Source organism: Temnothorax longispinosus, chromosome 1 (assembly GCF_030848805.1).
Source record: "Temnothorax longispinosus isolate EJ_2023e chromosome 1, Tlon_JGU_v1, whole genome shotgun sequence".
Taxonomy (NCBI): domain Eukaryota; kingdom Metazoa; phylum Arthropoda; class Insecta; order Hymenoptera; family Formicidae; genus Temnothorax; species Temnothorax longispinosus.
Genome location: NC_092358.1, coordinates 14,588,893 through 14,615,676, shown reverse-complemented (window position 1 = coordinate 14,615,676; position 26,784 = coordinate 14,588,893). Strand labels below are relative to the sequence as shown.

Sequence of the window (26,784 nt, the reverse complement as noted above, 5' to 3'; positions counted from 1 at the left end):
AAATACTACTCGGCTATGTCGGTAAACAATTATTTTTCCGAGCTCGTCATACCACAAGAATCTCAAAAAGTCTCGATCCCTTTTATTCAAGCTTATTTGTAAGAACGCCTTTCTAATATCTGCCACTACTCCAATTCTTTCTGCACGAAAACGTAATAAGATTGTAAAAACAAGTTCAATTAAATTGGGTCCTTTTTCCAGACAGTCGTTAAGTGATGGAAAGTTCTTACATTTAGCGGATGCATCAAATACCGGTCTCAAAGGAGTGGTACTTCCCACTTTAACGACGCCTCTATGTGGCAGGTAGTGTGCCTCCTGGTCGATCTCCTCGTCTGGCACCACCTCGATGATTCCTTCCGCTAACCAGTCGCCGAATACTTGATCGTATGCATCGTACAACGCTGACGTTTTCAACATCTTGGTAGTCGTGATGAGCCGCTTCTCTGCAAGCTCCCTGTTGGACGGTAAACTGGGATGCGTCTCGACCCACGGGAGACATACTTCGTATCGTCCTTCCCTATTGACAATAACTGTTTCTTCAAAACGTCGAAGAACCTCCTCGTCGTGATCTTTGCGCGATTTTTCCATAACAGGATCTCTGATGCCAATTACATCTAGCTCCCAAAGATCAGATACACAGGCTTCGCGCTGAAACATAGAAATCGCCTGCTCTGCTAAACCATCTGCAGCACATCCGGAACCTGGCCCATCAGCGTCCAGCCAAGACTCGTCTCAACTGCTGTCAATCCACACTTAAGTTGTTGAGTACGACCGGTCATCAGTTTTCCCGCTATATCTGCCCCAACGAAAATTTTGATTGGTGCAGCGTAGTCGCATTCAGTTGGTCCATCAGTGAGTTGTATGCCCATCTCCTTCAGTTCGTCCATCCATGGCTGCTTCTCCCACAAAGGAATTTCTGCGCATATTTCCTCTTCGTCGAACACTTTGAAGTTGCACGAATAGCTGTTGTCCAGACTACTCAGATGAACCACATACTTCTTATGACTTTTAACTTCAGATGTGATGTTGCCGAAAAGCGAGTGCTTGAGCTTGTGTTCACTAATCGCTTCGTATTTCATTTGACGTATAATGTCCTTAGTAGCGTAAGATCGAGTGGAACCTTGATCGAAAAATAACCGCACTTTCTTGCCATTACGCGCTCTTTCTTGCCATTACGAATCTTGGCATGTAATGTCTGTAAAATTACGTCCGCTTCTCTAGTTTGATTGGAATTCGACAGTACCTTTTCTTTACCATCGTCTGTGTTGGTTGATACCGTCGTATCCCCTCGGCCATTTATATCTGGACACATTAACACCACGTGCCGACGACTGCACATCGCACATTTTTGATTACCGCGACACACACGACTCTGATGACCGATTTTTAAACAATTATAGCACGCTTTCTTTTGTTGTAAAAGTGCTTTTCTCTCGTCCAAAGTCATTTTGCGCGCTTTTTTACACTTTACACTCGCGTGCTCTTTCTCACAGAATACACAGTCTATCGGTTTATTCGGCTTTCCCTGTGCGTGTAGGCTTATAGCGGAGGGTGTATTTTTTGCTTGATCCGCGCGTTGTTTAGGTTTCGATGTTTTGCGCTCATCATTCTTCATATCAAAACCGTGCATTGCGATAGATATTCTTTCTTCATTCTCTACTTCGGATCGTAGGAACATAATCTGTGTGAGTCGTTCTTCTCTTCGTTCTCCATTCTCCCCGACCGGCACTGGATGACGTTGCCAAGCACGTAACAGTTCCTCTGGCAACGAGGACTCGACAAGCGGGAGTAACATGGCACCGCACTTATCTGACGTTACCCCGAGCGATTCAAGAGCTCTTAGCTGAGCCTCTATCTTATCATATAAACTAGACAATGGAATTCGGTCGTCCGGCTTCATCACATTTTGCATAACTAGCTTGAGAAGCTCGCGCACGTACACTTCCACAAGCACTTCGTCCCGGCCGAAACGATTCTTTAAACTTGCGATCGCACCGTCATAGTTCTCTTCGATGGGAGGGAAACTGCCAACTAGTTCAGCTGCACGCGACTCTGGTGTCATCGCCTGTAGTAGATACTGAAACTTGTCTCCTTTGTTGATGTTAGCATCCTCGTGTATCTTTTTGAATTGTGACCAGAAGGGCAGCCATTCCTTCACGTCCCCGCTGAATTTTCTCAGTTCGATTTTAGGCAGTTTTATCATAGGTTGGGCGCTGACGAGATGTGTGTTATCGACTACCGAGTTCATAGTATTGTTCCCGGCATTGTTCGCCGCGGTCGGTAAATGTGTCATGGCAGCCATCCGTGCACGTATATATTTGCGCTTGTATTCGTCATTGCTCATCATCTCCGCATCGATTGTCTCTGTCTTCACATTTTCCGTCTCTATCAGGCACGTAATGTAGACCGAATTGGCCTCTTCTAACGCCTTGTTCTTTTCTTCGAGAACTTGTAGAAATACTTGTAGCTCGGTCAGATCCGTGGCGCCTGTATTCGCATCCGTTATTCTCAGAACTAAGTCGTTCAACGCGCGCGTGAAAGCCGTTCGCATTACGGTGCGTTTCTTCTTTGCAGCTTCCATCTTGGATGCTCGATTTCACACGCGACACAACCCGTCGATTATCCTTCACTCACTGTCCTGTCACGGTCGCCAAAAATGTTAATAATCGAAGGATAATCGGGATAAGAGAGGTGAACGGAAGAAGTATATCCAGCGAGAACTTAAACTGTTTATATAATAACGATAAGATTTTCGTACAGAGTCTTGTTTTCTACGTGCTCGCGCTACCAATCTTCGTACTTTCTACTACACTTCCGCCAACCTAAATTAAGGACCTTCTTCAATGCCCACGCTCACAATAGCAGCGCCATCCCAGTATTACCACCTTAAGGCTAGAACCTTTTCAATATTTATGCTCACGGTAGCAGCGCTCACACAGTATTACCACCTTAAATCTAGAACCCTTTTAACACTATGAATTCTTTATAATTGTTTCTTTTTTCCTTTATATTGAGATCTATTTTTAGCTAAGCATGGTCCGTAATTTTAGGTTTTTCGCATACCTGTGTCTTTATTTTCTTATTCGAGAAGATTAAATCTATAATTGTTTGACTATCTTTCGTGGACCTTGTCGGATTATCCACATATTGCTTCATCCCTAAGTTTTGCATTATTGTTATTAGTTTCCTCGTATAGAAAGATTTTACCGTTACATCTATATTAAAGTACCCTATTATTATACAGTCACCTTTCATTGTCAGGCTTTCTACTACGTCTTCTAAAAATCGAATGAAGTCACCGTCAGATGCACTAGGCGAATGATACACCACTGCTATCACCCCTTTATACAGGCTATCTTTCACTTCTATCGCTAAACACCAACAGTTTGACAATATATGTCTTTATTTCAGCTATACGCCAAGAAAGAACTTGGTTTACAATTCCACTTAACTCACACATCCATCCACGCATCAAACAACATTCTTCTTTACAAACAAGCCACAATACATTATGATTTACATTATTTACAATCGTTATCTTTTTTGTAGCATTCCTCTCTCCTTTTCCATAATCTATTTAGCACCTTTCCTTTTTCCATTCTAAATTTGTCATCGCATATATTCTCTAATCGTTCTCCGTTATTCCTACCTAAATTCTCAAACCACTGTTATGCCGTGTCGCCGGTTGGTGACGGCTTACGGCAAAACGTTTATTATTTTCGGGATCTCTTGACCTTACGAGTTGGGACTCGGTAGGCACAGGCGGGCAGACTAGGAAGCGGTCGGGTTCGCAGGTGGAACGGGGGTGTAGGCATCGTTAAATGAACTTCACTTCGTTTTACTTTATATTGGAGCTTTATTTCAGCGCCCCTTTTACACTCACTAACTTACACTTGTATTTGCCTTTCACAATTACTATAACTCGCACGCGCTTTGTTATAATGTAAACCTTCGCGACACGACTTACGAGAACGGTCACGGGCAGAGTCTCCGGTGTATTACTCTCCGTCGCGGCTTCTTCGACGGTCCCTTATATTGTTTTGAGTTATGCCCTGTCGGCGCTTTTCTGCCGGGTTCGACGGTCCCCCGAATGAGGTCGGTCAGTGACCGAGCGCATTCGCAATCTCGCTGTACTCCGCGGTACCGCGATTGTCGAAATGCGTTGTCGCACATTCCTATGCATCTCGCAATATTGACGCGGAAGCTTGATGAACTTCCGCGGTTCCGCGAATGTCGAAATGCGTTGTCGCACATTCTTATGCATATCGCAATAGTTCGATTGACGCGGAAGCTTGATGAACTTCCGCGTCCGCGTCGGCGCAAATTGAGGAGTCTTTCGAAAGACAATTTCCTCGAAGTCTTTCGAAAGACTATTCTTTAATTTTATTATAAGTAATTTAATAATTACCCGTTGTAATTTTAGATTACAACACCACATACTTGTGATCTTGCACTCGCTTATATAATGCTCTAAATTGTCCCTACTTGACTTACAGAATCTACACTTCGTATCTTCTTCGTCAAGCCAGTATTTATTTGCGTCCTCAAAATTACCGCACCTTAATTTTACCATCGCTCTAATCTCGTCTCCTGTTTTCACTTTATCCAAGTTTGCTTTTAATAAATAACTCAACGTTTTGTTTGTCACCTCTATATCTTTGTACCTTGTATTATACCTTGCCTCTACTATTTTACTGTTTATTATTTGCCGTTGAATATCCTGTTCCTTTATTCTTACTAAGCCTTCAGTATTTTTACCTTCATTATTTAATTCTTTTATTGCTTCAGAGCTCCAACCATTGCTATTATAAAACTTTTCCCGTTCTAAATTATATAAATCCTTTTTTTTTATCCCTTGTGTCCTTTTCATCCCAACATGTCTTTACTAAACTTCCATCTTTTTTCCCTCTCTTTTCTCGAACCTCATGGCTCTTATACCCCAACAGATTTTAAGTTTCTCTAATTCTAGTTCCCTTAGTATTACATACCTCGGTGTGCAAAAATCTAGTCTAAATATCCATCTTACATAATCTAACATGACTTTTTCCAACTCCTTTTTTTCACTCCACCCCCATATCTCTGCTTCGTATTCCGTCACACTTTTCACTAGGTATTTAAAAAGCGTCCATCTCTTATTAAAATCATCTTTACATAATCCTTCTCCTAAGCCCCAGACCCTATTTGCAGCAATCCTTCCTTTTCTTTTCAGCTTTTTTATATGATCGACATAATTACCTTTCTTATTAAACGTGAAACCCAGGTATTTAAACCTATCTACTTCCTCTATTATTTTTTCGTCCCATTTCCATGTCATTCTGCCTTTTTTACCTTTACTATTAAATACTAGCACTTTAGTTTTTTCTGTACTTAAGTCTAGCTTCCTATCTTTTAAGAATCTTTTTAACATGCTCATCATATCTAGTAAAGCCTCTCTATTTTTCGCTACCAAAACCATATCATTTGCGTATGCTAATGACTATACTCTCACTCCTCCAAGCTCCACTCCTCCTATACCACGCTTTTCTAAAACTTTATCTATGTCCGCGTTGTATAAATTGAACAGGGCGGGACTCATCACACACAGCCCTGCCTTACACCTTTCTTCGTCTTGAAGCACTTTGTGAATCCATCCCTCGTCCTTATTGTCCACCTCCGTTTCTTTGTAGATTTCTTTTATCCTGTTTATTAAACTGCGATCCATCCCTTTCTCTTCCATTATCTTCCATAAAAGTTCTCTGTCAACGTTGTCGAATGCTGCCCTTAGATCCACAAACATTGCGAAAATCTTGTCTTTCCCAGTTGCTGCATTTTTCTCCTTTTCCTTTTGTACTATATGGTTCAAGATAAATATATTATTCATCGTGGACCTCCTTTTCCTAAAGCCGGCTTGGCTGTCAGGTATCATCCCTTTCCTCTCCATTATTTCCTCCAATCTGTTCCTTAGAATTTCGGCATATACCTTGTATACAGTGCACAGCAGCGAGATCCCTCTGTAGTTCTCTGTTCGCTCTTTATCCCCTCTTTTATATAGGGGGACAACTATGCTTGTTCGCCATTCGGTCGGAATTTTGCTTTCCTTCCAAATGAGCTTCAGCAGATTAATTAGACCTCCTCTAACCCGCTGCGCCACCATACAGCCATGCTTCCATTGGGATTCCATCGACACCTGCAGCTTTGCCTAGCTTCATGTTCCTGACTGTCCTCACTATTTCCTCTTCTTGCAGCACTCTATCTGTATCTTGAACCTGCTCTTCATTTCTTTCTTCTGTTCCCATGGCACGCATCTCCAACGCCTCTTCCCTTCCTACCATCTCGGTCCCACCTAACAGCTCCATGAAATAACTTCTCCAGTTCTCTTTTGGAATATTATTCTCTTTCCATTCTTTTTTTTCTTCGACTATTTATATAGTTCCAAATTTTCTTTTCGTCCTTCAGTTTTCTTAATTCCTCTTCTTCCTTCATTCTCTTCTCCATCCTTTTGCTCTCTAACCACCCCTTTAGGCATTTCTTTTCTTCCAAATAGTCTTCCTTATTTCCCTTTCCATATCTCCACCTTCTGTACTTTCTTTTCACCTCCCTCTTTTTTCTGGTACAACTCCTATCCCACCAATCTTTGTGCCCTATTTTCCTTCTTTTCTTTACCTTAATATTCTTATACACTAAGGCTCCAAGGATTCCGTTTTTTAATTTCTCCCATTTCCTATCCACCGACTCCATTTCCTGGTCCTCGGTTTCATTCCATACCTCCGTCCTCTCCCTGTATAATTGCCTTGCCTCTTCGTTCCAAACTATGATCTTTTTTGACATATTCCGTTCCTCTTCTTCCTCTTCAGTACACCCCTCCATTTGTCTCGTATTCTCCTCTTCCTCCAATAACAAGGTCAGAGGCAAATGATCCGAGTCCACCCTGTCCCCTATTCTAAATTCCAACATTCGCTCTTGCGCACTATTGTTTACAATTGCATAATCAATTACCAAGCATCCTCTCGCACCCACATACGTATATTCCCCTTCCCAATCTTCCTCTGTACATCCGTTCAAAAAATACCATCCTTTTTCATTTATCACATCCACAAAACTTCCGCCGCCATTTCCTATAACTTTATCTTTACTCTCCTTTTCAAAGTCATACTCCTCCTCCCTACCACCTCCTAAGTTTCCTATTCTAATATTAAAATCACCTCCTATAATAATATCCTCTCCTTCGCATCCTTCGCATTGCTCCGTTATTTTTGCCATTATCTCTTCAACGTCTTTCTTTGCTCCTACATTGTATACTGTAAAAATATTTAGCCCTTTTTCCTCTTTTACTATTCTCGTTCGCGCAATTCTTTCTGTAATCATTGTACATTCATAATTCTCCACTTCCGCCATTCAGCCTTTTCTAATACCTATTAGTAATCCTCCCTTCGCCCTACCCTTCCTTTTTTTCTTTACTGCGTTAATGTTTTTCCAAATGTGCGTTTCTGGCAATCTACCCTTAATTCTATCATATCCCTTTTTCTCTAACCATGTTTCACATAGTCCTATAAAATCGAAACCTACTATGTAATTCCAACAATCTTTGTCCTGCCTCTCTATACCTGCTACATTCCAAAAAATTATTTTTCGCCCATTTTCTTTCTTCATCTTCTTCACTTTTCCATCCTTCATTCGTGTTGTTTGCCTATTGTCCTCTTGCATGCCTCGACTTACTGATACTCTTCTCCTAACTTGGCAGTTCTCTAGAAATTTTTTTTTTCTATTAGCTTATTTTCTTCCTCGCTCCATACATACTTTCTACCTTGTATCTCTAGCTTCCTAAAACCTATTTTCACCCATTTTTCTTCTGTTTTCTCTTTCCATGCCTTTTCTTTTATGCGTCTTTGCACTTCTCTGTCCTTAAAGGTCAAATCGTGATCAATGAAAATTTTTTTACTTCCCAGTTTCTTCTTCTCCTTCATGATGTTATCCTTCGCTTCCCAGCAATCCATTTCGACTATTATTATCTCTCCTCTTACTCTGCCTGATGGCCGCATTTTCTTCACTCGCGCTCTTGCACCAAACTCTCTCCAGAAACGTCTCCGCTGTGTCTATTAAGCTCTTGTTTTCCTTTTTATGTAGTCCTCTGATCACTAAATTATTTTTCTTTTCCTTCCTTTTCTTCATATTTCTTTCTCTCTTCCTCACCATCTCCGCCACCTTTCCCACGATCTCTTCCGTTTTGCCGCTGGTCGTTTCATCCGTTATGTTTTCACTCCTTCGTTCGATCTTCGATAGTCTCACTTCTATCTTATCCATCCTTTCCTCTACTTTTTCTTCTTTTTTTTCTCCGACCCTCTTCTAAGACGTTCATCCTCTCTCTCATCTCTCTCATCTCTTCCCTCAGGTCCCTCATTTCGTTTCTAATCTCTCTCAAGACTGCTAGTAGCGAACCGTCCTCCTCATCCTTTTTTGTTGCTGACAGAACTCCTTCCTCTTCTCTCTTCTTACCTACCACACCGGCTCCATCCTTCGCTTTGTCCATACCTGGTGGCGTTCTCACTGTCTTGTTATCTCTCTTAAAAATTTCCATCGTACGTTGTTCGTTTTCCTCTCTTTTCCTCTTGGCTTTTGCTAACTCGCATGCCGTACTGTTATCACTTGTCATAAACTCCTGTATGCTGAGCGAGCCCGATCTTTCTTTCCTTCTTAACTCCTCCTTTGTAAATCTTCCCTTTCCTCTTTTTTCTTCTTTTGGTGTGGCAAAAACTTCCTTATCTGTTTTCTCACTGCATGAGCAATCCGACACTGTAGCCGGATTCTCATCTTTATTCGTTATTGCTGCCTTCTCACTCTCACCTGTCTCTCCCTCCATCCTGTGCGCCCCGCGTGCACGCTCTTCTTCCAGCTAATCTCATTAACCGCTACCTCTATGTCTTGACCGTTCCGTCTAGTGTCGCTACTTACTCTATGCGTGGCGCAATTTCGCTCCCTTTTGGAACGCACCGCGATTTTCTTCCGCTTTCTCTCACCTAACCTCTCCTCTCTCTAAAATATTTAGCGCTCTTTTTCTTCACTAATTAATACTTCCCTGCTGCATCTATTATCCTATTGTGACGTCCTGAGTGATGCGAGGTGGCTCGATCCAGCAGAACGTCTCCGTTGATGGGTTCTTTTTCTTGCAGTTAAGGAGGTAAAACTCCAGGATAATTAGCTGTTGGTCGGCGATGTAGATTATGGCTCCTTGGATCCGTCGTAGGTAGGTATTCAATAATTTTTATCTTTCTTTTGATATAATAGAGTATGATATTTATTGTAGAACTTTTACGATACAAGTGGCTTATGTGGGAGGATGGAACAAGTATAAGATATGTGACTTTTCCTGGTTCGTTCCACACTCTCCATCGAGAGTGTGAAAGATTCCGCTTTTATACAATTTTGGAAACGGTAGTGGGAGGTGACCGCACCTCGTTACAATGAGTCATAGGGCGTTGTCTAGCGGATACGAGTCTATTTCTAGTGGTGCGGCTCGCTTGCCAGCAATGAGTCATAGGGTGGTGTCTGAATTTCTTACCTTATATAGTCATGCGTTTCGCTCTGCTTCGACATGTCCATATATGGTCTATGCGAGGACTAGATTCACTCGAATGAGTCATACAGGTGACTCGTCTGAATTCAATTTCTATTCTCTGTTCTAACAGCAATTTGTAGTAAGAGCGATACCTTCTTTCATTATAAAATCTCAATATGATTTTTATCATAAAGGAATATAAGAAATCTTTAATATTTTAATTTTAAAATGTGCAAATATATGTTGAATATTATTTAAATTTCTTCAGACATACTTTACATACAGTGGAATAATTCAATAGTACAATCAAAGTCATTATTAGCATGTCTAAAGTATAAAAGATATTGCTCTCTTTGTCTAACAGTTACTATGGTATATCTGACACTCTCTTTTCTCTTCTTCAGATTGTACAATACTCGCATCTCACTGGGATTCGCGTTCCCTATGCTACGCATATACAATTTTATCTTTTCAGGTTCGTGGGTGACGTTTCAGCGCTTGACGCTCGATATTTATATTAATTTTAGTAAGTATATAATATATATATATATATATATATATATTTGTTAATAATAATGTTGATAAAAGTGATGTTAGCGGTGGTAATAATGATTCTAATATCATGTTAATAATATATCGTGCAAGTAGAAATGGTTAGCATTCTCATAGTACAGGAAATCAATGAAATTAAATTGTTTATATCCCATAGAAGTCCTCAGAACGTCCGACGGGACATCCTCAGGACGTCACGAGGACTAGAATTCGGGGATCGTTTGATATTCCTCAGGACATCCAAAGTACACTCCGGGATTTAATGGGGATATCCTGAGGATGTCATTGTGCTATCTGGGATTATGATAATTTTTATTGTTAATTAGTTTATTTTGAGAGATCCAATAATGATTTATATAACCAAAAGTTGTTTGACTTTTTGTGATAGTTCCAGTAGTCACATTAGCTAGGTCTGTTAATAATATAATTAAATTGTTTATAACAATCATGTTTGAGAAATGCTAGTAAGATAATTATTATTTTAGCGTGATAACATTCTTTAGGCACAAAAGGTTATGTTCTTATAAATGATCTGTTTTTAATTTATTTATTTTTATTTTTTATTTCTGAATTTATTCTTATGGAACGTGCGTTTATTCGTGTGTTAAACTGAATTTATATTGTATAAAGGGTCTCATAAAGCCTGTAATATCCATTTACGATCAATTTTAGTGATTCTGGGGAATTTTAACAAGCGATTGTCCAAAATTTTATAGTGTGATTCATGAAAATGGGGCTTAAGCTTGAAAGGGTGCCTTTGGGCAGCCATGTTCTCGAGGCTCATGCCAGTTACTTTAAGAACACGTGCTCGCATCAACTGAGTGATTGTTGTGACATGACAGTTAATTTAAAGAGTGATTGTTATGTTATAATACTGTTTTCAGATGCTGGGCACTTCTAGCAATGAGGGTAGAAATCGAAAAATTTATGCAGCTGGAATATAGCGGTGATTATACCGTCAGACGTGACACTATCCTAAATTTAAGCTCTTCTTCCTACCTTTCTCTCGGTTTATCGCCTACCTCGTATCCAATTTCCCTCTAAACTCTCGCCTAATTCATCCGCAACTCTCACACGCATGCACAACACACTCGCTCCACTAACCAAGTCCCACCAACAGTTTGACAATAGTTTTTTGTTTTCAATTACTTTGAATTTAATATTCTCTTTAACATATAACAGAACCCCTCCTGTGTTTCTATTCTCGGCATCGCATCTCACTACGCTATAACCCGGTACATTAATCTCGCTATCCTCGATTTCTACAGTCAGTCTAGTTTCTGCTAACGCTAATATTGTAGGTCTCATTCTCTTCATAAACAGGTGTTGTATTTCGTCCTTGTGCGGCATTAAACTTTGTGCATTCGTGTACCACAGAGTTTGCTCCTCTTCTGTTGGTTGCTACTTTGTATCCTCCCATCCAGCTCTTCTTTTTTCTTCCTCCAGTATCTTCTTAAACGTCGGACACTCTGGATTTAATGCCACATGTTCAATATTCAGTTTCAAGTTATACGTCTTAAGGTGGAAGCACATAAAATTGCAGGCGCCATGAGCACGAATGCAGAAACCATATGCGCATGCGCTATGGTGCCTGCATACTGCCTATGGCTTCTGAATTTTCAATCTACATACACCATGCTTATGTATTTTTATGTAAATTGAAAATTCAGAACCCATAGGCAGTATGCAGACACCATAGCGCATGCGCATATGGTTTCTGCATTCTTGCTCATGGCTCCTGCAATTTTATGTGCTTCCACCTTTATTCTTATAAATACAGTTTATGCAGTTTTTTATTGCTGCCGTACATTCCATCGTCTTGTGAAATCCTGCACATTTGAAACATGCTTCCTGCCTCGTGCAATTCTTAGCCATGTAGAAATAGCCCCAGCATTTGTAACATCTTACGACGCTGATGAAGTTGTACACTACACATTTTTTCCACCCTATATTTAACTTGCCTCTTTTTATTATCGCTTCATGTGTACCATCATCTACCTCCAATATCAGAGATCCTTCTTCCTCTCTCCTTTTTTCATTGGATTGTTCATTATTCTTGTTTTTTCCTTTATACATTCTCTTTACTATCCGCATATAAAGATCTTCTCCTGCTGTGTCTTCAATTCTGTTCTGTCTCTTAATCGCATCTAATAGCTTATCATCATCCATCTTCATTTCATCTTCTCCTACATTAATTACTTTAATCTTGGGTTTTTTTCACTGAGGCTCCTTGACCTTGAAATCTTCTCCCATTGTCGCTTGTACCTTATCTTTCAGCGTTTTCATTTCCTCATCTGTTTCGCATCCGAGAATAACCGCTCCTCCACCTCCCTTTCTTAATTTTGAGATTCCAACTTCCATGTTTTTAATGTCTATTTTTTCTTTTACTATCTTCTTTGTATCTTTGCTCTCTTGTTGCGCTTTCGGTTTAATTATCAAAATATTCTCTTTCTTCTTCTCTTTAACCGCTTCACTATACTTTCTTGATGCTCCACAGGTTCCGGCCATCATCATTCTTTTCAAGCTTTCCATTTCCTGTTTAATACTTCCTATTTCTTGTTGTATTATTTCCTTTATTATTGTCCTGATCTCTTTTTTGCATACCATTTCATTTTTTATTTCCTTCACTGTTTTTATAAGAAGATCAATTTTTACATCAGTCCCCACTGGTCCGGTCGCCTCCACTGATTTGTTACCACTTGCCGCCATATTAACTCCTGTAGCTCCCATTGGTCTTTCTGTCGTTGTCCTTGTTTTATTTTTCTCCACTTCTTTTTCATCCTCAATCATAATCTTTTCAAACGGGCCGGGACACGATAATCTCTCGGTTTCCGTCTTGAATCTTGTGCTTGGTTACACATTCAGGATGGTAAAAAACACCAGCACACGTTTTACATTTCACGACAAGATTTTTAATAGACTTTTTACACGCTGCGCACCGGTATTCAGCTATACCTTCCATATCGATAGTGATCGATATATCGATAGACCGAGCCGCCACGTGTCAAACAGCACGCGATTCGACACGTTTGTTTTCTCTCATGTGTATCAGCAAGGTCCGCAAGAACTGACCAATAGGCAGCCAGTCAATTGCATGCACACTAGCCCAAAAGTCGATCATCAGAGCACAGACTACAGCGCATGCGCATCAAACATCCGCTTCGTTTGGGCACGATGGCTAGCAGCCAGAAGTCAGGTTAGGTTAGAGAACTTGTCACCAAAAATATAGAGCCGAGGTGGCAAGCGGGCAGGAAGTAAAAAGATCGTTCAAAAATAGCAACGAGAAACAATATATGCCTGCAACAAAAATTCCCGAAGGCAGCCTGCGGCAGAGATATGCTCAATCAACGCGGGAGCGACGAAAGACGTGCACACACCGTACTCACCAAAGAGAGAGAGAGAGAGAGAGAGAGAGAGAGAGAGGGAGAGGGAGAGAGGGAGAGGGAGAGAGGGAGGGGGGGAGGGGAGAGAGAGGGGGAGAGGGAGAGAGGGAGAAAGGGAGAGATAGATAGATGAGCTTTATTTAGCTTTCTCAGCTATTTACATTACATCTCATTTTTCTTAATACATTACCTAAACTTAGTCATAACATATTTTTTCAACAAACGCCTAAACGCTCTTACATTTGTACATGCTTTTAATTCCGCAGGTAGATCATTGTATATTTTCACACCTTCGTAAAATAAACTTTTCTGCGTGTTTTTCGTCCTGCGATACTGAATTCTGATATGTTCCGTTTGCCTTGTTTGTCTCCCACTTATATCACCTACTATTTCTATTTTATTTGACTGACTAGGTAACATACCTAATATTACCTTAAATATAAAAATACATACATTGTACACCACTCTCTGATTTATAGACATAAATTGCAATGCTTGTAGCATCTGTTCAATCCTGGTGCGGCGATCGCACTGGAGTATTACTCGCATAGTCCGGTTCTGTGCCACTTGTAACCTACTCAGCTGAGTTGTACCCAAACCAACTAATATTGTCGAACAGTAATCAAAGTGTGGTGCAATGATTGATTTGTAAACAGTACATCTCACATACATTAATAGATCATTACTTATTCTAATCAGAAAACTGATTCTTTTCCCTATTTTTTTAAGCATATAATCACAGTATTCTTCCCATCGTAGCTTGCTGTCGATAATTACACCTAAATATTTCATAATCTCTACACGTTCTATGACATTACCATCCAAACAACTTAATACAATGTTTGCCCTTAACTCTTTTCTTACACTTCTAACAATCATATATTTGGTTTTATCCACGTTCAGTTTTAGCGAATTTATTCTTAACCACTCTTCGACAACACCAAACACCTTATTCATATTGATCTCAAGCTCCGCACCACTTTCTCCCTCCACATATACTGTCGTATCATCTACATATAATTTTATTCTACTACCCTTTATATGTACTACTACATACTTTAACTAAGTCATTCATATGCACAATAAACAACAAAGCACCCAGGACAGAACCTTGTGGTACTCCATTCAAAATATCAAGTATGCTAGAAAAAATATCAGAGAGGGAGAGAGGGAGAGAGGGAAAGGGAGAGAGAGGGAGAGGCAGAGAGGGAGAGAGAAAGGGAGAGGGAGAGAGAGGAAGAGAGAGAGGGAGAGAGGGAGAGAGGGAGAAAGGGAGAGGGAGAGAGGGAGAGGGAGAGAGAGAAAAAGAGAGAGAGAGGGAGAGAGGGAGAAAGAGAATCAGAATCAGAATCATCATTTATTAGACGCTCTGGGACTACGTCCCCTAAAACGTCGAAACTAAATTACAAAAAGAGTGTCAAATAAAATATAAAACATTCGGGCATTTATATATAAAAAAGTAACTACAAATGAAAGATATAAGAGTAAAGTAAGTAAAGAAAATACAGATACTAAATAAGACGTATTACCACAGTAACTTAGCGTTTACAACTGAAAAGAAATAGCCATAGCTAAAAAATGATTTACAAGAGCCGTAGGGCAAAAGATAGTTTACACAATAATCTCAAGATACGCTCAGGTCTACCGACAGAAATCTCATGCACCTATAGATGAGAACAGGAATTTATATAATTTCGCCTTGAAAGAGCCGATACACGTCGCGTTGCGAATGTCGGAAGGGAGAGAATTCCACAGCTCGGCAGCAGAGAAGCAAAAAGATCGCTTAAAAAATTCAGTACGGCAGAGCGGAAGGTTAAGGACATCGGTCGGAGATCTAGTATTCCGCTGCATGTTTTCATGCCTAAAAGTAAAATTGCTGTAGATAACTTGCGGCTTTTCCTTCCTGAGTACAGAGAATGTCGGACTTTCCACCAAGTATGACCGCCTAAGATCGATCTTGAGCCAGCCCAATCTGACAAGATACGGAGTGATGTGTTCGTCGCGCTTGAGGTTGAAGATGAAGCGGACACATCTGTTCAGGGCTCTCTGCAGGCGCAGGTTATGCTGGCCTGTGATGTTAGTGAGAACTGTGCAGCAGTAGTCAAAATGAGGAAGCATTAAGGCAGAGACAAGCTTCACACGAAGAGGAACTGGGAGGAGTTGCCTGCAAAGTTTAAGCTGATAGAGAGCCAAATTCACTTTGGAGATCGTTTTAGTCGCCTGTTTTTCCCATGAGAGAGTGCTATTAATTGTCACACCCAAGTACTCCACCGAGTCCGAGAAAGGAATCACGGATTCCCCGACTCGAACCTGAGGCACAGAGTCCAGATCGACGTTTCTTACAAAGCGCAGTGTTCCCAAGATCATTGCCTTTGTCTTTCCAGGGTTGATCGTCAGCTTGTTGTCGACAGCCCACTGCACAATCCTCTCTATATCTTCATTTATCCTCTTGATAGCGTCCAAAAGAAACACTGGCTCAGCATGCAAATAGATCATAAGATCATCCGCGTAAAAATTATACTTGCAGTGCTGTAGGACATTTCCGAAATCCACCAGGTAGAGGAGAAAGAGGATCGGTCCGAGAACAGAACCCTGTGGTACACCCTTTCGAACAGTTCTCTCAGTCGACGGCATCCCAGTGGACAGGTCGCGTACCGCCTGTTTTCTATTGGTTAAATAGGAACAAAGCCAACGCAGAGTAGAGCAAGCAAAGCCCAGATTCCTGGTCTTGCCAATCAAGATGTCATGACAGACATTGTCAAAGGCCTTAGAAAAGTAAAAAAATACGGCTATAGTGATCTTCCTCTTATCAGCAGCCAGCCTGACCTCGTCCAAGACCCTTATGAGCGCCGTCTGCGTGGAAAAATCTTTTCTGTAAGCAGACTGAAAAGGGTCGAGAAGATTGTGTTCCTCTAAGTATCTCATAATCTGGTCTGCCGCGATGCGCTCGAGGACCTTCGAGGTAGCACACAAGATTGAGATTGGCCTGAAATCATTTAGCACGGCAGGACTTCTAACTTTAGGGACGGGACAGACAATGGCCGACTTCCAGACCTCAGGAAAGACCCCGTGGGTGAAGCAAAAGTTGAAAATGTGAGTTAAGGCTAGGAGGATGCTCGGAAGCGCCCTAACCACCAGGCTCCGAGGTAGTCCATCTACTCCCGTGGCATCCGACTTACTCTTGCCGATAGTCCGAACAATATCCAGGGGCTCAATGTTGCTCCAATAAAATTTTGAGTCATCATACGTAGTCTCGCCCAAGTAGATGACCTGGATACAGTCCGTGTTCGACGTCACGTTGCACGTGAAGTGGTCAACAAGTTCCTCGCTAGTAAAAGCGAGATTCTCCGTCTTTGCTTTGGATTTAAGAAGACCGTATTTTCTAAGTTTTCGCCAGATCTCATTAGGCTCATTCAAATCCTGGAACTCTTTATGGAAGAACTCCGACTTAGCCCTCCGTACCTCGACCTGCACCAAGTTTCTCAGGCGTCTAAAGGTGAGGTAGTTAGCGTCCGTTCTACTCCTCATCCAGACTCTTTTGGCTCTATCCCTCTCCCTCATTCGGGATTTAATATCCTCCGTGAGCCAAGGTGCTGGCAGGTGCTTGGGTCGCATGACCCGGAAGGGAGCGTGCTGGTCGTAGCAAGTCAAAAGGAGATTGTTGAAGATATCAACTTTTGCGTCGACACTAGCTGCAGAGTAAAGCTCAGACCAGTTCAGAGACGCAAATTCGTCGAGAAAATTTTCCAGATTAAAAGCTCGAAAATCCCGAACTCGGATGGTGCGCTCAGGGATCCGCTCTATCCTGACATCGTATGTGATGGCGATGAGATCGTGAGCGGATAGAAAGCAGACCTCGCGCTGCACGTAATCGACAAGTTTATTAGACTCATCTATGCGGCACAGGTCAAGCAAGGTGGAGGCAGTACGGGTATGATGCGTAGTGGTGTAGAGCACAAGAAAAAAGTTAGATGCGCGTACAAATAATCGAATATGTTCCGAGTCAAAGGTCGAGGAACAAAGATCGGCATTAAAATCTCCAGAAATGATGGAGTGTTTGTAATTAACCGACAAATCAGAAAAGACGTCAAAGAAATCCGAAAATCCGCAGTGTGGTGGTCCGTAAACAACAGCTAGTAGTATCTTGGAACAGTTCCTGACAGAAATCTCAAGAATTAGATGTTCAGGACCTTCACAGTTGATGTTCCCGAATTGGCGCAAGGTCGAGGCCTGGAAAGAGTTCGACACGTATACTGCCACCCCCCCGCCATTTCTACCGACACGGTCGCATCTCAAGATATCCATATAGAGGGACCATATGGTCAGGTACATGCGGTTTTAGCCAGGATTCAGATATGCAGATGATATGATATCCCGAACCAACGAAAAAGGAGAGGGAGAGAGGGAGAGAGGAAGAGAGGGAGAGAGGGAGAGAGAGGGAGAGAGGGAGAGAGGAAGAGAGAGGGAGAGGGAGAGAGGGAGAGAGAGGGAGAGAGGGAGACAGAGAAAGACTTGCGTTGCAAAATTATGGCTCCTGCACACGGGACGCGGTAATAGCCGTATCACACTAGCGATTGGTAATTGCGTCTACGTTTGCGTTTACGTCTCTTGACCAATCAGAAACTAGCTGCTGGCGATTGCGATTCGCGATTTCCGTTTTGATTGGTCAAAAGACGTAAACGCAAACGTAAACGCAAACGTAAACGCAAGTGTGATATGGGCATAATGCTTGCCGCGCGGCGGAAGTTGGCGTTAGCCAACTAAATCTTTCGCCGCGCAAAAGTTCAACTGTGATTGGCTACTGCGTCGCTCCTTGCCGCGCGGCAAATGTTTTTGCATCTCTTGTGCGGGAACCATTACTTATCCGTTCCAAAAGCTCTTATACATTCCCGTTACAAAAATTCCTCATTCGTTTCAAAAGCCCTCATTAAACCTCTATGGCTTTATAGGAAAAGTAATTATTGCCCAATATAATTTGAAAGTAAAGTGACAAATATCATTAGTGTTATTATAAGTTACAAAACATGGAAGCAATTAAAGGCAAACATAAAGACAATACCGTCTACATTTATCACATTGACAAACGTTTAGAAGGTACATACGGATAATCGACTCGTCGTAGCACTAGCTGTCAAGGATTAGCGATAATCAGCGATGATGGCGAAGTAACCGTTACCTCTTTGCATGATCATCTTCCTAATGACACGGTGACACGTACATCAAAATTGAAAGGAGAAATATATTGTCTTTGCCAAGAAAGTGCATAGCCTATAAACAAATATTTGATGATGTGTGTGAAAGGTTGGTGTAATAAACAAATGACATTTTTTCAAGCAATAATGGGAAATCTTAAGATTAAGGGTGATCTCACTGATTTCAATGACCTTGATATATGTTGTCAAGGTCATGACCCCGAGTGATCTTCAGAAGGTTTTAGCCATCATTCGTTATTCGTTAAAAAGTTATTAACAAAAAAAGTTTGGAAAATATAGCAGTTATTTTGAGTATTGAAAGGCATAAACGACTAATATGTATGTGTGTAAGAAACAAATAAACGTTTAATTTTCCCGGCAACTGGCGCCGCCTGTCGCATGCGAGCGCTGCGGTAACCTCATCGGCGTGAGGCGTTAGTGTATCAGCGCGAGCCAATGGCGTTTGCGGACGGTTGTGATTGGTTGAGCGAGATGAGGAGATACCTCACCGTTAACTTTCGAGAAGCGTAACGGTCGTACAAGTATGAGCATGTTCTGGCTCGGTCCGGACGTGTAAGACAAGAGAAGTATTCGAGATCCCGAAGCGATCGGACGTGCGTCGGAGGGCTCAAGCCTTTGTATCTTTTCCCGGCGTATTCGTCTAAAACCGTGTCGTGAGTCCGTGCAATGGACTTCGCGCGTTCGATGTAAAAGTGAGGAAATATACGGTTGATATTTATCCTAAACGTATTCATTCTCCTCCTTCCTACCCGCTCGTATCCTGCGTATTCTTCGCGAAGTTAAACTCGTGTTACGTGGACGAAACAATTTTGACTCCTCTCAAGAGGGTTAACTATCCTGACAAAACTAATTATTCTACAGTTCAGAAGTGGGATTAATAATCCGTTGTGTGCAGTCATTTATAGTGTCGTAAGAACAGAATCCGTTGAGGCTTGACTTTCACCGCGGTAATCCGTTGCCTTCCGTTCTTGTTAATACAACAAGATTTCACCGAGAGGTTTGATTCGTCAATACTCTCGTTAGGCTTAATTAGCCGTGTGACAAAAAGTGCAAAAGATCGTTCGCATTTCCGCATTGCGCGGATTTCGTCGTGAGTGCGCGTACGTGTTCACGCTTCTCATACATGCTCGCAAGCCTAAAGGCCTTGGCACATAGAAAAACTTAAGCAGTAAAACTCAATCAGTAAGCAAATCAGCCAATCACAGTCAAGAACTTAAGGCACGGCCCAAAGCGGTAGCGAATCCATACTGTTGATTTCTTACTGCTTAAGTTTTATTGTTTAAGTTTTTCTATGTGCCAAGGCCCTAAGGGCACGTGCGCGGGAAGTGCACGGTCGCGTCTTCCATCGTGAGTGCGCATACGTGTTCACGCTTCTCATACGTGCTCGCAATCCTAAGGGCACGTGCGCGGGAAATATTACGGTCGCGTGTTAAGTTCCGATAGAAGAACTGAACGATGGAAGCAACGAAAATCCGCGCCCGTTTAGAGAGGCTCTCCTTAGAAGAACTTCAAGAAGAAGCTCGAAACTATGGGTTAATGATATTGGAAGATAGAGCTCAGTGTATGCAGGCAATTATAAAGCACCTCGAAAGGAATGGCCCGCTGGTGATTTCGGCACAGAGAATCGACAGAGTTCAGCCTTAAATCAAACATCGCGAATGGCGCATTCCACTCACACCGGTCTACCCGCTCAAGTAAATGAAGCGAGGTCCGTTTCGACAGGATCTTCCGACATGATGCAATTCTGTACCGTTTTATTTCAACAGTTAAGACAAGAGAGGGAACTGATGCAGCAACAGAATCAAGAATGAATGTCCGAACAATCAAGACAAAATCGAGAATTGATGCAACAAATGCTGACGATGATGAATTCGAGCCCGAGAAGTAACGCTCAAACTCCATCACTGTCGTCAACGGATCAATCTAGCCGCTCATTCGTCTCGTCGGTACCACCGGCACAGGCGGTGAATCTGTTAGGATCTCAGCTATCGAATTTCGGCGGCACTGAAGATGAAGACGTTGTGTTATGGCTCAATAAAGTGGAAAGTGTAGCACGAATACATGGTGTGACACACGAGATCGCGCTTCTAGCTGCGACAAGCAAATTGATCGGCAACGCTCAACGTTGGTTTGTTCACAATACAGGAACTGTCAACCGTTCTTGGACAAGTTTTACAGAAGCAATTATAAAAAGGTTCAAACGAAGAACACTGTTGTACGTGCAGATGAGAAAAATAGAAGCTCGTACGTGGAACTTCCCAAAGGAATCTTTTATGGACTACGTCATGGACAAGCTGGATTTAATGCAAAACGTGACGTTTCCAGAAGTCGATAAAATCCAATTAATAATAAATGGCATCATGAATATGGCGTTGAGGGGAATGGCGACAGCATTGGACTCAGAAGACATCGATCAATTTCTGGACCAGATGCATCGTATCACATCTTCGTGCATGCCAAAGAAGAATGTGCCCAGCAAGCCACAAAAAGGAAAGGACTTCACTTCGAAAAAGGATAACCCGCAGAAAGTACCAGAAACTACGAAGACAGAAGCAGTGGTTAAAGACAAGTTTTGTGCATATTGTAAAGTGAAAGGTCATGTGCGCAAAGACTGCTTTAAGTTAAAGCGCAAAGAGCAGTCACAGTCGGTCGCACCGGCTGTCTCATCTACTACAGTTTCGGCAGTGGAAGTTGCCGATACGACGGAGTCATCGACGATGGAGGTTCAATCCAAGGATGCTTCGACAGTAACGTGCGTAGCGGAGCCAGGAAGAACGCTCGAGATAAACGATTCCCGGATTAAGGTTGTCTCTTTAAATAACATTAAGTCCGACTTAGTGGCGTTACTGGTAGCCCTGTGTCTTTTATTCCACTGTCGATTTATAAAAAGTATTTCGGTTTGTCAGATAACACGAAAAGTAATCTTAAGCGTTAAACGATTATCCAATTCAAATAAGTGGTTCAATTAATTCCGAAATTGTCTTATCTCAGTTACCGGGGTTTTCAGCATCAATCAAATTAAACGTTTTGGTTAACGATTTATTCTCGGTGAACTTAGTGATCGGCATGGATTTCATAAACAGACACATGATAAAAATAGTGTATAATCCTTCCGATAGTCCGGAAAGTAGATTGCAATTATTGAAAGAAATTGCTTTTGCAGATGAGATTTCTGAATCTCCAGAATTGTTAGAAGAAAAGTTGTGCTCTATTGAAATAGATTTTGATAATAAAGTTAAGCAACAATTAATTGACGTAATTAAAGAAGTAGATTCTGCTGAGATACCCTCTCCCGGAGATGATTACTTAGTTAGGGTGGATCTTAAAGATCACACTGTGTTTGCGTACTCCCCTAGGCGAGTCTCATGGTCGGAAAGACTGCAATTAAGGGAGATAACCGACGATCTCCTTCGAAGAGGAATAATAAAACCAAGTACTTCCCCTTATTGCGCTCGAACCGTATTAGTCCGTAAAAAGAACGGTAAATGGCGTTTGTGCGTGGACTTCAGGCCACTTAATAATAGAATTAATAAACGAAAAGGCCCCTTCCCAGCGGTTGATGATTGTCTAGTAGATGCCGGTAAAAAGACTGTATATACGTTGATTGATCTAAAGGATGATTTCCACCAAGTGAAAATTCATCCGGAAGATACCAAATATTTTTCGTTCGCTACATATGACGGCCAATACAAATATGTCTATTTGCCTTTCGGTTTTAGTGAATCTCCACGCAAATTTTACAATTGGTTGAGGAATCTTCCTGATTTAAAAACATTAATTCGTTTACGTAAAATCATAATGTATATGGATGATATTTTTATAGCTACCGATACAATTGAAGATTTACATTAGTAATGGATCATAAACCATTAGAATGGTTAAATTCAGTATCTGATCCTACGTCACGATTAATGAGGTGGAGATTAAAATTAGCGGAATACGATTATCAAATAAAATACAAACCAGGAAAAATAAATAAAAATGCTGACGCTTTGTCCAGAAATCCTATCGAAGAAATTAAACACGTATATCCTTTGCATGCAAAACGAGCATTATCATCTTCAAGTGAAGCCTCAGTAGGGCAGGAACATAAAAAACAAAAAACATTTCATCCGAGTTTTAAAAGAGCAATGGAAAGTAAAGGATCAGGCAATCCAGCGCCGCATAAAAAGAACAAACCTGATGAACCATCTCCTTATATAGATTCAGATAGTGAAGAAGAAATGTCACCTAGAAGTAAATTTTTAAAAGCTTTAGACAGTAGCAGCGACAGTGGAGCAGTTTCATATTATTATGAAACCGACTGCGATACCGATGATCCAGAAATATGTCAAAAAGGTGAAAAGAGGAAACATGAGAGTAGCTCTTCTACCCACATAAGACGCAGAAAGCGAAAGCATATGAGAACAAAGAAACACCGTAAAGATTCTAGTCCAAAGGAAATTGACGAATCCCGTGATGACAGTAAAGACGCAATGTTGCATGTGGATGAAGCTGAAGGGCGCGGCCCGCAAGAGCGTCTTAGCGATGACGACGCCGTCTATGAGCCGCTGCAAGAAGCAACCGCTCCCGATGACGCATGCGCTTCGCGCAAGAGACCGAGCGAAAGCCACACAACGGGTGTCCCGAAAAAACGAATTGATGATAAAAAATTGTATAATAAAAAAGAAATGCATAAACAACAAGAGGAACCTGAAGATGAGGCTATGGACATAGCACCACAATCTAGCGACAGCCATCAAGCATATACTAATATTGAAGTACAGGCTGACGTTCATGCACCACCTTCGCATATACAAATAATGCCAAAATCAAAGGTAAAAACTGATAAAAAAATTACAAAAATTGCCAGATGACATTGACGCTATTGAAGTAATAGAAAAAAATATACCGTTAAATAAACAAGAATTAGAAGCAATGGAAGTAGATATTGATAGTGAAATGGATTATGAAATAAATAAAAAATCATTAGGATATCGTGAACAAAAAACGCCGAGCGATGATTCGACAGACGAAAGCAATATGAATAGAATATTTTCACCTCCTTCATATAATGCAGTTCCTAAACCTTTACAAATAAGCAATAAAAAATCTGCGAAAACAAAAGCCACTACTCCTAATAAAAGGCCAGTAAATAAAAAATTACCGAACAAAAAATTAAGCAAGAAAACAAATAAAAAATCTAACTTGAAAGAACAAACACCACCGAGAGAATTACAGAGACCAAGAATAAGAGAAATGGAAGTTACTTCTGTCAACATTATAGACTCCCGAGATCACATATGGATGAGGAATGATAATATAATATACTTTATAAATACGAAGGGAGATCCGCGCAACAGATGAAATAGGAAAAGAATTAATTGATAAGAAAATATGTCAGAAGCCGAAGAACTTTAAAGGAATAATAGGACATGTGTTAATATCAGAAAAGAACAACAAGAAAATTTTTGGAATAATAATTAAAGAAGAATTAAGCGATCAGATTCAAGAAAAATATGTAGCGCAGGGATTTAGAGAATTAAAAAACGAAATGATGCGTTTAAATATTTCACATGCGAGCATATCTGAAAACAATAGCGATATAAAAATACCATGGTTCAGAATACGATGCATTATAAGACTTACATTTTTAAATACAAACATTCAAATTACTGTATGTAAGGGCCAAGTGTGCATACCCGAGCTCAAGGATAGACCGCGTATCATACGTGAGTCCCACGAATCCAGTGTCGGAGGACATAAAGGAATCGCAAAGACAGTGGCGCGGATACGTCATAAATATTTTTGGGAAAATATGAAAAGTCAAGTTGAAAAATTTATTCAAACCTGTAGTAGTTGCCAAAAGAAAAAATTAGTACGCGTAAAGACTAAACAACCGATGATTATAACCGACACTCCTGTAGACGCATTTAATAAAGTTGCTATGGATATATTAGGGCCTTTGCCTATTACTGATAATGGTAATGAATATATTTTAACGATTCAGGATCAACTAACGAAATATTCAGTTGCCGTACCTCTTGTGCAAGCGAACTCAGAGGAAATCGCAAAAGCATTCACACGTAGATTTATTTATCAATTTGGAAGTCCCAAAGCAATTTTGACGGATCAAGGTTCAAATTTTACTAGTTTAATGATGAAGAAATTTGCAAAATATTTTAAAATAAAACAATATTGCACATCTGCTTTCCATCCTCAATCCAATGGCTCGTTAGAAAGAAGCCACCATGTATTAACTGAATATTTAAAACATTATATCTCTGATGAACGCGATTGGGATAATTGGCTCGAGCATGCTATGTTTTCATATAATACTAGCGTACATGAGGGAACAAAATTCACACCGTATGAATTAGTATTCGGCAAAGCCGCACGATAGCCATCTGAAATAAAGACAGAAGATTCGGTAGAAACGTATGACGATTACGTGAGCGAACTTATTGATAAATTAACTGATCTAAGGAAACTAGCCGTGTCAAATTTAGGATTAGCCAAAACACGTTATAAACATTATTATGATAAGAAATTAAAAACACAAACGTATAAAGTAGGAGATTTTATATATTTATTAAAACCCCCCAAAAAAAAACAAGTTCGATGACGAATATACAGGGCCGTATGAAATTGTGGAAATCCTAGAGAATAATAATATTAAAATATTAATCCAACCTGCTCGGATTGCAGATCAGGGATGAAGGAAAAAGAATACACACTTACTGGTTTAAAAGATGTATACAACTATACTTTATATCACATAACCACGAATTGATACTTACTAAAAAGTTCGGGGACCGAACTTCCCTAAGGAGGGAGATGTCACATCTGACGGTATAATCACCGCTATATTCCAGCCGCATAAATTTTTTTTTTTTTATTTCTATCTTCATTGTTAGACGTGCCCAGCATCTGAAAACAATATTATAATATAACAATCACTCTTTAAATTAACTGTCATGTCACAACAATCACTCAGCTGATGCGAGCACGTGTTCTTAAAGTAACTGGCAAGCCTCGAGAACATGGCTACCTAAAGGCATCCTTTCAAGCTTAAGCCCCGTTTGTCATGAATCACACTATAAACTTTTGGACAAGCACTTATCAGAATTCCCTAGAATCAATATAATTACTTACAAATTGCTATTTAATGCTAATACAGGCTTTATGAAATCCTTTATGCAAAATAAATTCAGTTTGACACGTGTATCTAACGAAAATAAATGTATGTTCCATAAGAATAGACTAAGGAAATTAAAATAAAATATAAATAAATAAATTAAAAGCAGATTATTTATAAGAATATAACCTTTTGTGCCTTTAGAGAACATTATCACGCTAAAATAATAATTATCTTACTAGCATTTCTCAAACATGATTATTACAAATAATTAAAATTATATCATTATCCATCTTAACTAACTAGAACATAAGAATCACCTCTAAGAACCAATCGACTTTCGTATATAAAATATTTTCATTCCTTTTAAAATAAATTAATTAACAACAGAAAATTAATAACAATGTAAAGATTACGAAAGTACGTTTGCGCATATGACCAGACATACGCTTTGCACACATGACATTATTGCGCACATACACTTTGCACACATGACATTATTGCGCACATACACTTTGCACACATGACATTATTGCGCACATACACATTGCACACATAATATTATTGCGCACATAAAATAAGAAAATCATATTAGCACATTGCACACATGACGTATTGCACACATATAATAATAACTTTTATTTCTGCAATTGTTTATTTACAAAATATTTATAACAATAAAATAAAGAGTGCTCATAAACGAGATGATATTAGAAATTCAAAACCTCTTAAATAAAGAGAACATAACAATATCAATATGCGAATTAAGGAGTACCAATTTATTTAATTAATAATTTGTTATTAATATGGGCGCTACTACTTTTATTCAGAGAGGTATTCTACCTTATATCTAACTTAGTCTGCTACTGGTGCGTGAGTAGGAGTTGGCCCAAGGTTTGTGAATCGCAAAGGAGGCTAGAAATATAGGCGACACTTTCCAATATATGTTTAGAACGTTATATTTACAGACTATTTACAAGTGTTTGC

The 26,784-nt window shown here is 40.3% G+C and overlaps 1 long non-coding RNA gene and 1 pseudogene across 1 annotated transcript in view; one reads left to right on the top strand and one right to left on the bottom strand.

Annotated features, from left to right (window-relative positions):
* LOC139810527 (uncharacterized) overlaps window positions 1-26,784 on the top strand; it is a 359,450-nt gene that overhangs the window by 166,430 nt on the left and 166,236 nt on the right. The window lies entirely within an intron of this gene.
* Window positions 11,486-13,259, bottom strand: LOC139824074 (uncharacterized; annotated as a pseudogene).